This window comes from Falco biarmicus, chromosome 8, assembly GCF_023638135.1.
Source record: "Falco biarmicus isolate bFalBia1 chromosome 8, bFalBia1.pri, whole genome shotgun sequence".
NCBI lineage: Eukaryota > Metazoa > Chordata > Aves > Falconiformes > Falconidae > Falco > Falco biarmicus.
This window is the reverse complement of record NC_079295.1, coordinates 16926543-16940737: the sequence shown is the minus strand read 5'-3', so window position 1 is coordinate 16940737 and position 14195 is coordinate 16926543. Positions and strand designations below refer to the sequence as shown.

Sequence of the window (14195 nt, the reverse complement as noted above, 5' to 3'; positions counted from 1 at the left end):
CAGTAAATTTATTTCAAGCTTACTATTCACGTAAACAATTACAGAAAGCTAGAATTATTTTCTAAATGCATCAGTATGATGCAAGACTAGCACATATTTTTGCTTTGTCTAATGGAAAGACCATTTAGGCTGTATAAAATGCTAGTGATGGAAGTGTCAATCATTCAAACAACCAAATAGCTTTTTTCCTCCAAATTACGCTTTCAGAAGATTTTCATAGCTACTTAACCTCAGTCCCTCACTACTTGTGAGTTGTTAATTGTCTTAAAGGTTCCTCCTCTCACTCGTGTCCAGTAAATCTTTATCTCCAGCTACTGGGAATGTTCCGAGATTCACAGGTCTGTGTATTTCTCCAGACTCTCTGAACCTGAACTTCAGACACTGAAATCTAGCATGTACAGTCTTCCACCAACACTTGAATACTGTTTAATACATCAACCCCAGCCAGGTCAACTGTCATCTGAAGAACACTTAGAAGCCTACAGCCTGCAGGCTGTAATTCAGGAAGCTCCTTTCTCCATGTAAGACAAGAACCTGCCTCCACAGCCAGTCCTTTAAAGAAAGACTTTCTCCCATTTCAGTTCATTATACTCCACATCTAGCAGAAAGAGCTACTTCAACAGTACTATCAGGTGCCTTTTAGAGCCAAATCCCCCTAGACAACAGCTAAGTGAAGGCTGAGAAGGCTGAGCAGGGAACTGACAAAAATTAACTGGGATGCATATGCCCCGGTGGGACAAAGTAACACATTATATTGCAAACAGCAATGGCTAGTAAGTGGCAGGTAATTACAAAATATTTCTTAACGTGACAGTTAGGATGCAACTAACCTGCTAACTTGGGACTATATTCTATTCTTGGTGTCACTGGTTAGCTGAAGAGTTTAGTAAATCATTCTCTTTCCAGCTGCTTATTGTCGTCCTTGTTGAAAGACAGTGTCACACCTTCCAAATCTACTGCCTGTTTGCTTGTATGATAATACACCCCTGGCCTGTTTGAGTAAGAAAGAAAAGTTGTGTCAGAAGAGCTATATTCCTACTGGTTAAACTAACCCAGCTTATTTTTACACTAGTGGGTAAGAAATTGCTTATGTTATGGATCTTCAGGAAAACAGGAGTGCTAGTAACCTGTGTCAGTACAGGTGGAACTAGAACAAGACATGCATCTAGACTTAAAAGTTAAGTTTCAGAAGGCTACATAGCTTTTGCTTTTTCTTTTGCTTAAAGGTGCATATAAAGCTACTTGCTACTCCAGTATTAGTCTGAGTATTGCCAGTTTTAAAATGGGAAAAGAAATACCCCTTTGCTTCAGAGGAATGTTCTGAAGATCAGCGCGTTGATATTTAAAAACCTTTTGTACATCTGTGCTAAGCACCACAAAGGCCTCTAAGATTAACAGTTCTGTCTTCATTCTGTGCTAAGGACAGAGAGCAGAAATAGCACTTACTTGTCTTCAAAAGATGAAAAAAATATAAATAATAGCTTTGCACTAAACATATATAAACTTTTAATTAATACATTTTGATATATTAAAACACATACACAAACAACCATAAGTTGCTAATTTTAAAAAACTGCAAGTGGCTGCAATTTCTTAATATTAGGAGTAATTTCCTATTAATCTTGATAAAGCTATTTCAGATAAGTTCTTTGTGATTGTAAGGCACCTTGGACTAAACCACAATGGGCTAAACAATCTGAACTAAACTACAAATATAGCGCATGGTGAAAAATGGTATATACACTGAAGACAGACATTTGGGTTACTATTTTCTGAATATTCTAAGTTTCCAGAGCATTCTAAGAGCACAACGTAAAAATGGATGGAGAGAGTGTGTGCTGATTAATTACATACATCTCTGTTCCTATTTGAACTGTACATACAAGTTACCCTGTGAATAAATTGCAGTACACACTTACATAATATGCTAATGTGAAGTGTTGAAAAAAATGCTTGCTGTTAGCTAGAAGCATGACAGAGTGATTTGAATGCAAGTAAGAAGTAGTTAATACTGAATACTGTCTCTGTAAACTGATTTTGATGGATTTAGCGCCATCATTTATAAACCAAGAGACTAAACATGAAGTGCAATTAGGATACTGAATGTCTTCAGTACCAAATCCCTTGTGAATTCCTACATGAAATATGGAAGCTGTCACTCAAAATGAATAAATACTGCATTTTAGTATTTTATAAAAACAATAGGTTTTTCTCCGCTGTTCTCTATTAATCCAAATTTTGGAAACATTCCATCTCCTGGTTCCTTGCAAGTATCCAGAACAGTGAATATAAGGCTGGGCAGCTGAAACTGAAGTCTGCTTTTAACTCTGATCCAGACTTTCATTCTCCCTTTGGGTGAGTCCAGCTGTATCCAAGGTGAAACTGGGAATGCTTCCCATTTTTGGATGTAAGTGTTTGCCTTGACTATGTAACAGGAGGAAACTGCGTGGGCACTATCACCTGGAAGTATCACAGGCAGAAAACCCAGTCATGCAGGATGGAAACAATGTCATACAGTGCAGGTACAGCCTTGAACAATTCGTTTTAGACAAAACCCTTGCTAAATTCTAAAGCCTCTTTATTTAGTGAGGAAAAAATAAAATCAACAGGTTAAGGACTAAAATTAAATAATCACTATAGCCATGAACTATAAACTGCTGTAACGTTATTCGAGGTCTATTATCCAGTGCCAAGTAACACACAGATAGCTAGTTAGAAACCATGGCTAAAAGAGTTATTACTGCATCAGCCATATTTTATGTGCCCACTGACGTGTCAGAAAGCTACATGCAATATACAGGCTTTCACCAAAACAATGTAAAAATACATGTTCTGACCTTCTCAAAAATCTCATGTTTGCACTCTGCCTGCACAAGTAGAATGCCTCAAAATGCATGTACTCAAACCTTTCCTCTGTGATGCTGCCTCACAGGGCCTCGAAAGTTCTTTAAAAGAGAAAGGTCATAAATTCTGTTTTATTATGTAAGCACAAGATTGAAAATTCCTCTGTTGTACACCTTCCACAGTATTAAAAAATACAGATAATGGTAAGGTAGAATTGACTGTATGAACTGAAAAATTTCTAAAGATGTTTGCAAATAAGTGTCCTACACTACTGTGATTTTTTCTTTTGTATCTCAGGGCCAGAAGAGACTTTACTTTAAATTACTCATTAATAGCAGCAGTTTTTTTATTTTTGTAAAGCCATTTCTCTCAATGCAGAAAACTGTGAGATGGGCTCCCTCTAGAGTCTTAACTCTTCCACAAACTTTGAATCATAAAAGATTGCATAGGTCATTTATGTGTGCCAACATCTTAGTTCCCTTCCAAAAAAAAAGTTCTGAGATACCACTAGTGGAAAAAAACCTTCACGTTCCCAGTTAAATAGGTTTATGTGTTTGACAGATCAATGAAATTCTTAATACAGTGCACTAACTTGCTTTTCTCTGTATCACAAGATCCAAATTAATTTTAAGATATTTTAAAAACCTGAAGCTAAACTTAGAAGTGGAATCTTCTATGTGTATATTTTGAAAAAAAATTTAGATGAATGCATTATGCATATGTAAAAACATCCCTTTCACCTGAACACCTCTCAAAGTTCTTTCAGTAATTCAAGTAGAACTCACAGCAACCTAGAGTTTGATCTTGTTTGATTCAGGTCAGTGAATGCTTTCCCCCGATATGAGCATAAGAACATGCAAAAAGATTATTAGCTCCACAGCAACTAGTGAAAAGCATAAAATGTGTGGGCGGACAACTTCTGTCATCAACTAGTGAAGTATTTATTATAACTCATACCCATGGAAGACACATTATTGTATTCCACCAGAAGACAGTAATGGTGGAGGGAGGATGGTGAGTAACAGAACAAGACTGGGCTGCGTCTTCGTTCCTGCACCAAATATACCAGGGAAGAAAAGCTAAAGCAGCATCAATGGGTGAGTAGGCTGAACCAGGAAAAACACTGGCATTGTTAGTTTTTCTTCCCTCAAAGGGAAATCATATTGTGAATCTCAGGATACAGTCCCTGACAGATTTCCATGAGCAGCTCCACGCAAATCTACAGCACTTCTTTCTCCACCTAACACAAACTGCAGTGATGAATCCTAGGGACAAGGAATACAGCAATTTTACAACAATAAGCTGTTTCATTTAATTTTCTATAAACTGTTAAAACAAAAAAACAAATGAAAAAAACCCTTTTGAATATATAAAACCAAGTGTAAATATAGCACCTCCCCAGCCTTGTGTTTTTACGTTCTTTTCTTTCCCACTCATGGGGAAAGAAAACACATGACTTTGCCTTCAGAAAAACGTATTATATTGTAGATGTGGCAGCCTTTTTAGAACAGATTACTTCCTTATAAATCTTGACAATTACAATGATGTAATTAACACAGCTGCACATATATGTTACAACAAAATAAACATGTGGATTAAAATCTGTCACTGACAGAGATACTACAAATCATAAATGCTTCCCTCGCTTCCTAATGCTATGATTCCTGTTCTTGTTTCGCTCTACAGTTCCAGAGCTCAATCTCATATTGTACTTAAAAAAAAAAAAATTAAAAAAAAATCATCATATCACTAGGTTAAGATGGCTATTGTTTTCTTCAGAACAGTTAAGAATAGTTTTCAGGGGTTTTTTTCCCCCACTGCAGATTGTCATTTCCCTTTGCAATTATCATTCCCTTTGCAAGGTACTAGATTCATTGCTAGGTCTGATATCACAGTCATCCTCTGCAGAGTCTGTCAAGGAAAAGATGCAATGAGCAAAGAGTCTGACACCTTAACTGTCTCACTCTTCCTTAAATTCTAAGGATGCACATGGAGAGCTGTCTGTACAACCTCTTAAAAAACAGTGGCACCGCTTAGAAGAATACGTTGAATGGCATCATGCAATCGCTTAGGCTTTTGATACATATATGCCAGAGTTCAGTCAGTTCATAGGACTACAGGTTTAAAGAGCAACAATATTATAGAAAAGTTTCTCATTTTAAAAAATCACCTTGTAATAGTAAGTAAGCATCAAGACAAATAGAAATAAATGCATTATGTCACAGTTTATGCTTCAGTGCAAAATCACACGTGTAATTACATCACACAGATTTTCATTACTAATGCAGTTAAGACTTCCTTCTAGATCTACCTATTAATAAAACAAGCTAGCATCTGTTATAATGGGTGGGGAAGGATTGTCAAATGTTACATACAACATCATATACATTTTTGAACACAAAATTAATTCAGGACCTTCTACAAAGCTCACTCTACCTTGAATTCATCTTAGCTTCCTTTCTCCTTTCCCAGGTCCTACAGCTCTCCACAAGCTCAGTAAAATATTTTTGCGGGTTTTGGAGGAGGGGGGTAGCATGCTTGGAAGGTAAGTTTTTGAAAAATAATCTAAGGAATGTATCGCTATCACGTTTGTTCAGGGAGAATCCCTTTTGGTCAATCCATATTTTATTTAAAAGGCATTCAGTCAACGTTCGTCCCAAACCTGAATACACTGTGTCCCACAATACACCATCAGAAAGCATAGTAATATTTAGTCTGTGATTAAAATAATTTTATGACAACATCCTACAAAAAATATGCTCAAACATGAATAAATTAAGCAGTTACTCTAAACCACTTGTCAACTGATTTCCTTAGGAAATTAGCAGTCACAGAAGCCAATCCACTATCCTATCTCCAGCAAGATAACTTTGCAGCTCCAAGGTGTTCCTGCAGCTAGTCCAGCAGACTGTTTGGCCTGGGGCTGAGCTGAGTCTAGGCATTCAATATTCCTAACCCAAAAGCAAGGCAGCACACTTTGGGGGGCTCTGATTTGTGAGGTAGACAGGATGGCCTCAAAGCAGAGAGATCTGAGCCTTAAATTGCTGCATCCTACTTGAGACAACCCCCATGTTTTCTCCGTTCCTCGGAGGCAACAGTTAAAAATAGTCCTTTCAGCTGAGCCTGGTACCTTCTGATCCAGTGCTCTTCCTAACACTACTACTGCTAATCCATCCCGCTACTGAGATCAACGCGATCGCACAGGCACAGCTCCTCTGCACTGCAGTCCATTTCAGACAAGTGCCTGCAGTCAAATATCCTTGACTTTACCAGCTGCAGCCCAGACTGTAGTAGGGAACCATGTCCAGGTGGAACCTCAGCCTACGTGGGACCCAGGTACCCCACCAGGGTACCCCAGGGGGCAAGGCCACGCACAGTGGCAATACCCTTCTCCAACAAAACTGGGATATGCCGACATCTCAGATCTGCCACTTTTGCAGGACAGGACCGAGCTCCTCGAGTGCTGGCCCACAGATGCCCACACCTGCCATCCCCCAGCACAGCTTCCACTACAGCACTGGCTGAATACTGGTATCAAAGTTGTTTACTCTAAAAGCAACTACAAAGCTCTTAGTAAATATCGCATTTTTGAACAAATGCCAAGCAGTTAAAAACTGCTTACATATTTACAACAAATATCAAAGACAGTCAGTGTGGAAGCATGTTGATTTGCCAACTATGTATGAATGCTAGTTTACATAACAAAAATGATTCACGGTAACTTTGGCTTACACCACATTCTGATAAATTCTTGGATCGTGTCAATACATTAGGGTATTTCTACAGCTGTTAGAACTATTACCTTCATTGTACACACTTAAGTTCTGCAGACATTCACACACAGAAACATCCTTTTTGTTTTTTTAAAGTATAATGCACTTCAGTGCAGTCATGGGTTGTGGGGGTTTTTTTGAACAAATGCACATGAATGCAAAGTGCCTACAGAAGTGAGACCATGTGTGCTAAACAGTTTCCTCTTACTTTGAAAAGTATTTCTTTAATTAATAGCCCTAATACTTTATAATTTCCTTATAAGAAATCACATATTATCAAAACGTTTCACATTAAACATAAATTGAGGACAAAGTTAAAATCAAACATAAGTTTGGGGTTTTTTTCTTAATTCAAATACCACTTGGTAAAGAAGTTGAAATAATCTGAGATTCCCAGCATTACGAAGAGGACACCATGATAATACTCCACGAGTTCAATAAAACTACACCAGTTCACACCACAGAGAAAGCAGTTTTCTGTTCAGGATCCAGTCCAGCAACCAGACTGGGAATTTAAAACACTCTGTGTTTTGATTCTAGCACATACCTTTACTGCAAGAGTCTCAAGTGCAAACTGTCTAAATTGACAGATGCTTTAAAAAGCTAGTGTTAGTTAGAAATCTTCAATTATTAATTATTAATAAAGTGAAACATAATAATTTAAGCATAGAAGTTAAAACTATATGATGATTCAGAGCATGAATTAGGAATCTATTTATGGATCATGAATTTTAACAGGAGCAAAGGGAACAATTTTAAAGGAATATAGATAAAAATAATTCCATTAACATCAGTTTCAAATTAATAAGCCAAGTTTAGTTGCTTATCATTCCTCAGGTTCATTAAGGCTGTCTGAATGTAAATCAGAAGAAATTTAAAATAATATATCAGGTTTATCCATCAGGCTTTTTAAACATTTTCTTTTCATCAAAAATTAGAAATACAAGGTGAATAAATGGACAATGCAAACAAATCAGTTTTAAATTCTCTGTACTATCTCAAAGGCTTAAACTGCAGCACCTTGTACAGTCTGATGTATAAACAATGATATATGTTGTACCAGTGGAAATGAATGTTTTTTCTTGCAATGCCGCCATCAGAAATCAAACTAAACATAAGGTGGGGTTTATGTATTAGCTGTCATGCTAAGACAACTACAATATAGGTAGAAAAGGTCATGTTAATACAGCCTGTAAGGGTATGCAATGTGATGTTCCAGTTATTCTAGAACATGCTCATAATGAATAAACCTCCACCTACTTGCAAAGTGGAAGGGGCAGCGTTGTCACTGCAAAAGACAGCAGTCAAACACCTGTTCCATTCTTCAGGAGTAAAATACTAAATAAAACCAAAGGGATTACTTATGTGCCCAAAGGGAAGATGATTCTAAGTCTCAGTGACAACAGAACAGTTGTGCTTCTAATCTGCAAACAAGCTGCCACACAGTTTACTCCTACTGTGTATGAGAGTATGTAGAGATTTGATGAAGACCTATGGTTTCCACTACAAGCTGCATGTTACAGTTCAGGTTAGAAGAAATGCAACAGCCCTAAGGAAATACTGAGACACAAGAATACAACTGTGACAGACTTGTATGCTGACAAGGTGTGGTACCCTGCATTAAAGAGCACCACACAGCCCCATCACAAACCCCTCGCTCTGAAAAGGATTTACAAGAATAATGCTTATGATGTCAAGGGAACTATTTCTGTGAATAAATGTTCATCAGTGAAAGTTCAGAACCTAATCCATTAATATGAAAAATACTGACCTTAAAATAACCAATGCAATATGACCCCAGCATTCACTTTCACTGCCTCCAACAAGCATGGTTTGATATCCTCTAGCCTAAAAACGGCCAACTCTGCCTACTCCAACCCAATTTGCCTAATCACTGAGTCTTCTTTCTCTTGTTTGACTTTTAGTCCAGGCAGCTAAGTTTGGACTAAAGAGTCTACAGGGAATAACTGCACTCTCTGAAGAGCACAACACCCAGGCAAGAAGCCACAGATGGAGAGTGGAAAACCTGGGCTTCAGCCTGGAGCTAATACTTCAGCCGCAGATAAACACACACTAGCAGACAATGTTGAGGAGCAAGAAAGCTGTGCACTGAAGGGACAAAGCAGTACAAATACAGACTTGTCTCATTTCATCCTAATTCGTATCATCAGCTTAAAGTCAAACAATTTGATTTGCTGTTCACAGGCCATAGCCATAGTAAGTAGTTTTGTAAAGATGCGAAATCTTAGTACTGTAGTAAGAATGCTTTGGTTTATTGCCAAACCATGTCAGACAGCTTAGAAATGCTGAAAAGGGGCCAGTGCAGCATGCAAAGTGGCAGTAAGTCAGCAGAATTAGAGTAGGATGCTAAAAATCTGAAACCCCCAAAGGGAAGTTTAAATGATAAATAAGAAGAAGCAAGCCCATCTTGCATATAGACTAAATACTGTGAACATTAAGAAAGACCAAACAAATGGAAGCATTTTTGGTTTTGGTTTTTTTCTCTGTACATTGACAGATGACTGCCATCACTATTCTCTTCAAAGTGACACATCCACTATAATTTTTGAAAGTTTCTGCTTTGGTTTTAGACTGAAGAGCTGTGCTGTTGCTGTTCTTGTTCTTTAATAAAAACTCCTTCAAGGATACTAGGAACTGAATCATCAATATTTAAAACATCAAATATTGAAATACTCAGCCAGCTCCACCATCTGCTACACTGTGGTGGTTTGCATGCCCCCCTGTATGTGAAGTCTCACTTCAGGAGATGTGGAGCTCTTTAAGAATCAGGCAAGTTTATGGATGCATTGTATACAAATTAGCCACACTTGTCCTTAAATTATTACTGAATTAGGAAAAATTGTAAAGCCATGACAGAGTAGGGGAAGACAGGAGTTTTGGAATAAAGTCTGTCAACATTTTTAACCTTTTAGTGGACTACAGTGAAGCCATCTAAACATCTCTTCAGCTGTCTGCAAATCCTATAAAATACTGCAATTCAAAGCTTATTTCTACAAAACAGTTTATCCTGTTTAGACTTACAAAAGCATCAGTGTTAACACTTCATGTTCTTATAACAATGTCTGTAGATATTAAACTGCATTAAAACAGGTCTAAAGATTTCTTGGAGGCATTAGGAAACAAAATGAGGTACAAATCTGTGGAACGTACAAGGGAAAAAAACACTTTGTAACACCATAATCGAGAGTTCAAACGATCAACAACGCACAGATCAAGTCAGATAGAAAGTACATTTTTGTGTTCAAGATCTGTAAAGAAACCCTTAAACCGTGAAGTATACATTACAGGAAATTTCTGCCCCCACAGTCATACCTCATTTTATCTCCTCATCTTTTCTAAACTGTCAGAAACTCTCCTTCTGACAAGCACCTTGCAAACAGCATTTCAATTGCACCAGTGAATCTCCAAATACACTTGAAAGTTACAGTCAAATAATGCTCTGCCTGTTCATAAAACACTCCATTTACAGAAGATTTTGAAAGTTTGCTAACAAGGCTATGGAATTCCTAGTGGGCTCCTTTGAATGTTTAGGGTTTAGTTTGGATTTGGCAGGTACCTTTCATTTGCGGAAGGGCTCCCCAGGAATTCTGCCACTGGGAATGACTGAAGAGTATCCTTTCTGCTCACACCCCTCCTCCCACCAGCTCCACAAAACATGATTTCATGTTGATTCTTCAGCAGTCTGCAGCAGAAATTAGTTTGCAGACACCATGGCCTGAAAGAGCTATATCCTATGACACTTGCAGCTATTAAGTATCAATGAAATAGTTTGCAAGAAAACCCCCAGCTGACAATTGGAAAAAAGTAAAACCCAGTTCCTCCTAAATTAACCGCCATGCGTCATACAGAAGCCTTTGAACTGCCACAGTCTGATTTAGCTTTTGATCTGCTTTAAACTGCTTGAGTTAAAAAACTTAAATGACAAAATCGATAAGTTAAAGTTCAAAATGTGCTAAACTGAACAGAATTTCCACTCAAAATCCCCTTCATTAACAATTATTGCATATTTCACAGCAGGAAAAAAAACCCTAAGTCCTTAGGAAAGCTGAATGCTAATTTTAAAGCAATCAAAAATGCATAGATCTTTTAAATTACAAGAAATGGCTCTGTAACATCTTGACTATTTAAACAGAAACAGATGGTTTACATGGCTTTACTGCTTAATTAAACATTTTACATGTTCTATAAAATGGTTATCTGATGACATTCTTTCCAGTTGGCTTTACAAATATAAATTTGCAAAGTAATTTTATGTATGCGCCATATTAACCAGAAAATTAATTAGAATATTCATATCCAGTACTAACTTAACAGACTAGTTTCTGTTTTCTAATACATGTGAAAAATCTAACTGTCCACCTCTTTCTTATTTCTTCTTCATGATAATTCTAACACTTCTTCATAATTCTACTGGATTCCTTTACTTCAAACAGTCGTAACTTAAAAGCCAATATTTTAGATTTTTCCTTCTTATCCCCTTTACAAAAAACAAAAATAGTGAAAACAGGAAAAATAAGATGGAATTTATTTTACGAAGATCTTAAAACCAACTCCAAACAAGATATAGGTATGGATGCTACTATGATAGTAAGATACAGCTACTGATGAGCATGAAAGATTTGAGAGTGACAATAATGAAGAAGGTTTGAAGAAATTGCTTAGAATTCATGTCATGAAAGACAGACAACTGTGGAAAGGTATGCTGTCCCCGGAGGAAATAAAATCAGGTTACATGGTTCCACAAAGCCACAATCACATGTTGGAAGAAAGAGAGGGATGCAAACAAAACATTGAGCATAGCGGGTAAAGTTTTCACAAAAACTTTACTGAGTACAAATTTGATGTGTTAATTCTAGCAAAAGGAAGGGTATCACAATTATTATTTATAGTTACTGGCATGACTTTTTAAAGCCAATTCAAAACAAATGTAGTAAAAGGTAGAAACAGGCAAACAACAATATAATCACTGAGTCAGGGGCTTGTTTAACTGTGTGACTACTATAGACAAACTTATAGAATGAACTTCATTCTTTTCTTACAGCTTATAGTTTAAATTGGTGAGAAAAGGTAACACATTCATTCTGTGCACAAATGGCCCTGCTCGGTTACACTTCAGTACAATCCTTACGTAAGCAGATGACAAATGTCTGTCACAAAGTGAAGCATGAAGTTGCTTTTAAGCGACTTGTGAGTCACGTAAAGTCACTAGGGTCACAGTCATTACAGCCTCCAACCAAAATCAAAAGCTCTAGGCACTAGAGCATGTTATACATTTTAAGCTACAACAGCATTTCCTCGTTCTTTCTGGGCATTTATTCAGCACTCTACAGCTCAGAATTCCACAAAACTTTGGGGGCCTCGTATGCTCCTCTTGACCCAACACAAGCCCACATGAATGAGCAGGGGAGCAAACCAAACCATTAACAAATACGCTTTAATTGAAGAAATACAGCCATGTCATTGCACAGTTCTTTATATACAACCAGTACAGTGTAGAAAGAGAAATAACCTTATTTTCATCTAGACATGCAGACATGTATTTTGACTAAAAATAGCAGTTTAAAAAAAAAACCAGAAACATTTTAGTGAGTAAATCAGAACATCAACTTCAAAAAACCTGCAGTAATATGCTAAAACTAGGATAGTTCCTAAAGTGATCAGAACCTGTAAGATTATAAAACAGTGTCTGCTCCCCATCTCCTTTAACACTCAATTAGACATTCAAAACCACTGACAAAAAGAAAGCAGAAAAACTCATGAAGCTCCATACCATTAGGAGTCAAAACCAAATACCTTAGTGAATATTTTTAGACATGCATTGTTTTCAAAAACAGAACAGTAACATAAATTAAGTTAAAGCTATTATTAACATTTTAATCATGCCTGAAGACCAAGAAATGTCTAGCCCTATATTCTTTTAGCTAAACAAGAGAGCTTTTACACTTTCCTACAATACATCATGCATTACCTTCTAACTACATATGAGAGAGAACTGATTTTGCTTACCTAGCAGTTGCTTATATTCCTCTAAGTGAAGCCTGGGCTGAAAAAGAGGAAGAAACACCTGATGGTTAGTTACACCAAACTGACTTAAGACTGACACACTTCATATGTTTTAGGATGCATTCTTTCCTTAATACACCTGAAAGCCCTTATATATCCTCATGTGCTAAATTAACATTTAACGATTGCAAGGCAATATCCCCACCCTATCTGCAAGATCCCAAGTCACTGAATAGGCACATAAAGAGATAAATATTGCAGCAAAAGGTCAGTCCTGTAAAAATTCTCATTAAATTCTGAAAATTGAAAATTAAAAACAAAGGAACCATCCACTGACCTCCTTTGTCACGTAACTGTTAGGAAGGAAATATAAATGGTTCAGTAGATAGGTTTTTCACCATTAGTTTGACAGATGTCTTTATTTCTGATTTCTGAGGTATGCTCCACTGGAGTGTAGTATCTTTGTCTTTGTTAACTAAAAATTCACAGTGGAAACATATGTTCAGATAGCCAAGACTAAGAAGCAAACACATAAAGCATGAATCGATTCTCTTTCAACAATGAGCTTTAGGTGCTTCTATGTCAGTTTGACATTGGCTGAAGTATCTTAACTCGAGTTTGGTTTTGTCTATGTAAACAAGAGTAAGCTCAGAGAGTGAACCGTAAGACTATTTGACGTTATTTCAGACAAAGCAAGGGCATGGAGGGGCAAACTGCAAGAAATTCTGGATTACAGGCATTGCAATATAATCTAGAAACTTTGAAACAGAAAATTCTTGCAAAGACTTCTGGCAATGTATACGTATTTGAGAACCTGCTTTCCAGGCCCGGTTCATAAAACCAAGTATGTTTTTTCTCCACAAACAGTAATAACTGGTAGCAAGCTCAATTGTTCCTAACCATACTTGAACTTTTAGAAGAAATCCACCCCATCCCCCAAAACACCCCGTCACTTCCCAGTCCCTTCATAACAGGACAGGACATAGCCCCACCTCAGTGAGGACCAGCACCCGACCCGAATCATGCGTTGTGTGATACTTGCTCCACGGTTCCCTGCCCAGCAGGAAGAGCTGTGTGCAGCGGGAAGCCTTCGGGGGAACGTGTAAGGCCTGATTGTGTTCAGAGATTTAGGCCGCTGTGGACGTGTATCAAAAAAGCAAGTGATGGGCTGCAGGGCGACCACCACTGTCCCTCTGCCAGCCCTCGGGAGCCGCTTCCCTCCACTACCTGCCTCGCTGAGGGGAGGGCACCTGCCCCGGCTGTAGGCAGCGTCCCTGAGGAAACGGGCCCCTTCGCTGTCTCGTCTACAAAGACCTGTGAGGCATCTCCGGCCAGGGCTCAGGGCACAGCCCGAGGAGCCCGGGGTGGGCTCTCCTCAGCAGCCGCAGCGCGCCGCTCTCTTCCTCCTGCACTCGCATCTCCTCACGCTCAGCCTCCCGACCCGCCAGCCGCTCCTCAGGGACGCGGCTGAGCCCTCCCGCCTGGCGGCGGCCCGCGGACCCCGCCACGGTGCCGCCCACCGCACCTCACACCCGGCCGCGGGCGGCGGGAGCG

General features: G+C 38.3%; 1 protein-coding gene across 6 annotated transcripts in view; it reads right to left on the bottom strand.

Moving 5' to 3' along the window:
- The window catches only part of PDE1A (phosphodiesterase 1A), a 248849-nt gene that overhangs the window by 233733 nt on the left and 921 nt on the right, over positions 1 to 14195 (bottom strand). For 4 of the 6 annotated variants that reach the window (XR_008823670.1, XM_056350225.1, XM_056350220.1 and 1 more), the window contains exon 2: positions 12645 to 12681. The gene's annotated coding sequence lies outside the window, so the exon portion shown is untranslated. Of the gene's footprint in view, positions 1 to 12644; positions 12682 to 13633; positions 14107 to 14195 lie in introns of those variants that run through there. The other 2 variants (XM_056350222.1, XM_056350221.1) reach the window with 2 other exon arrangements.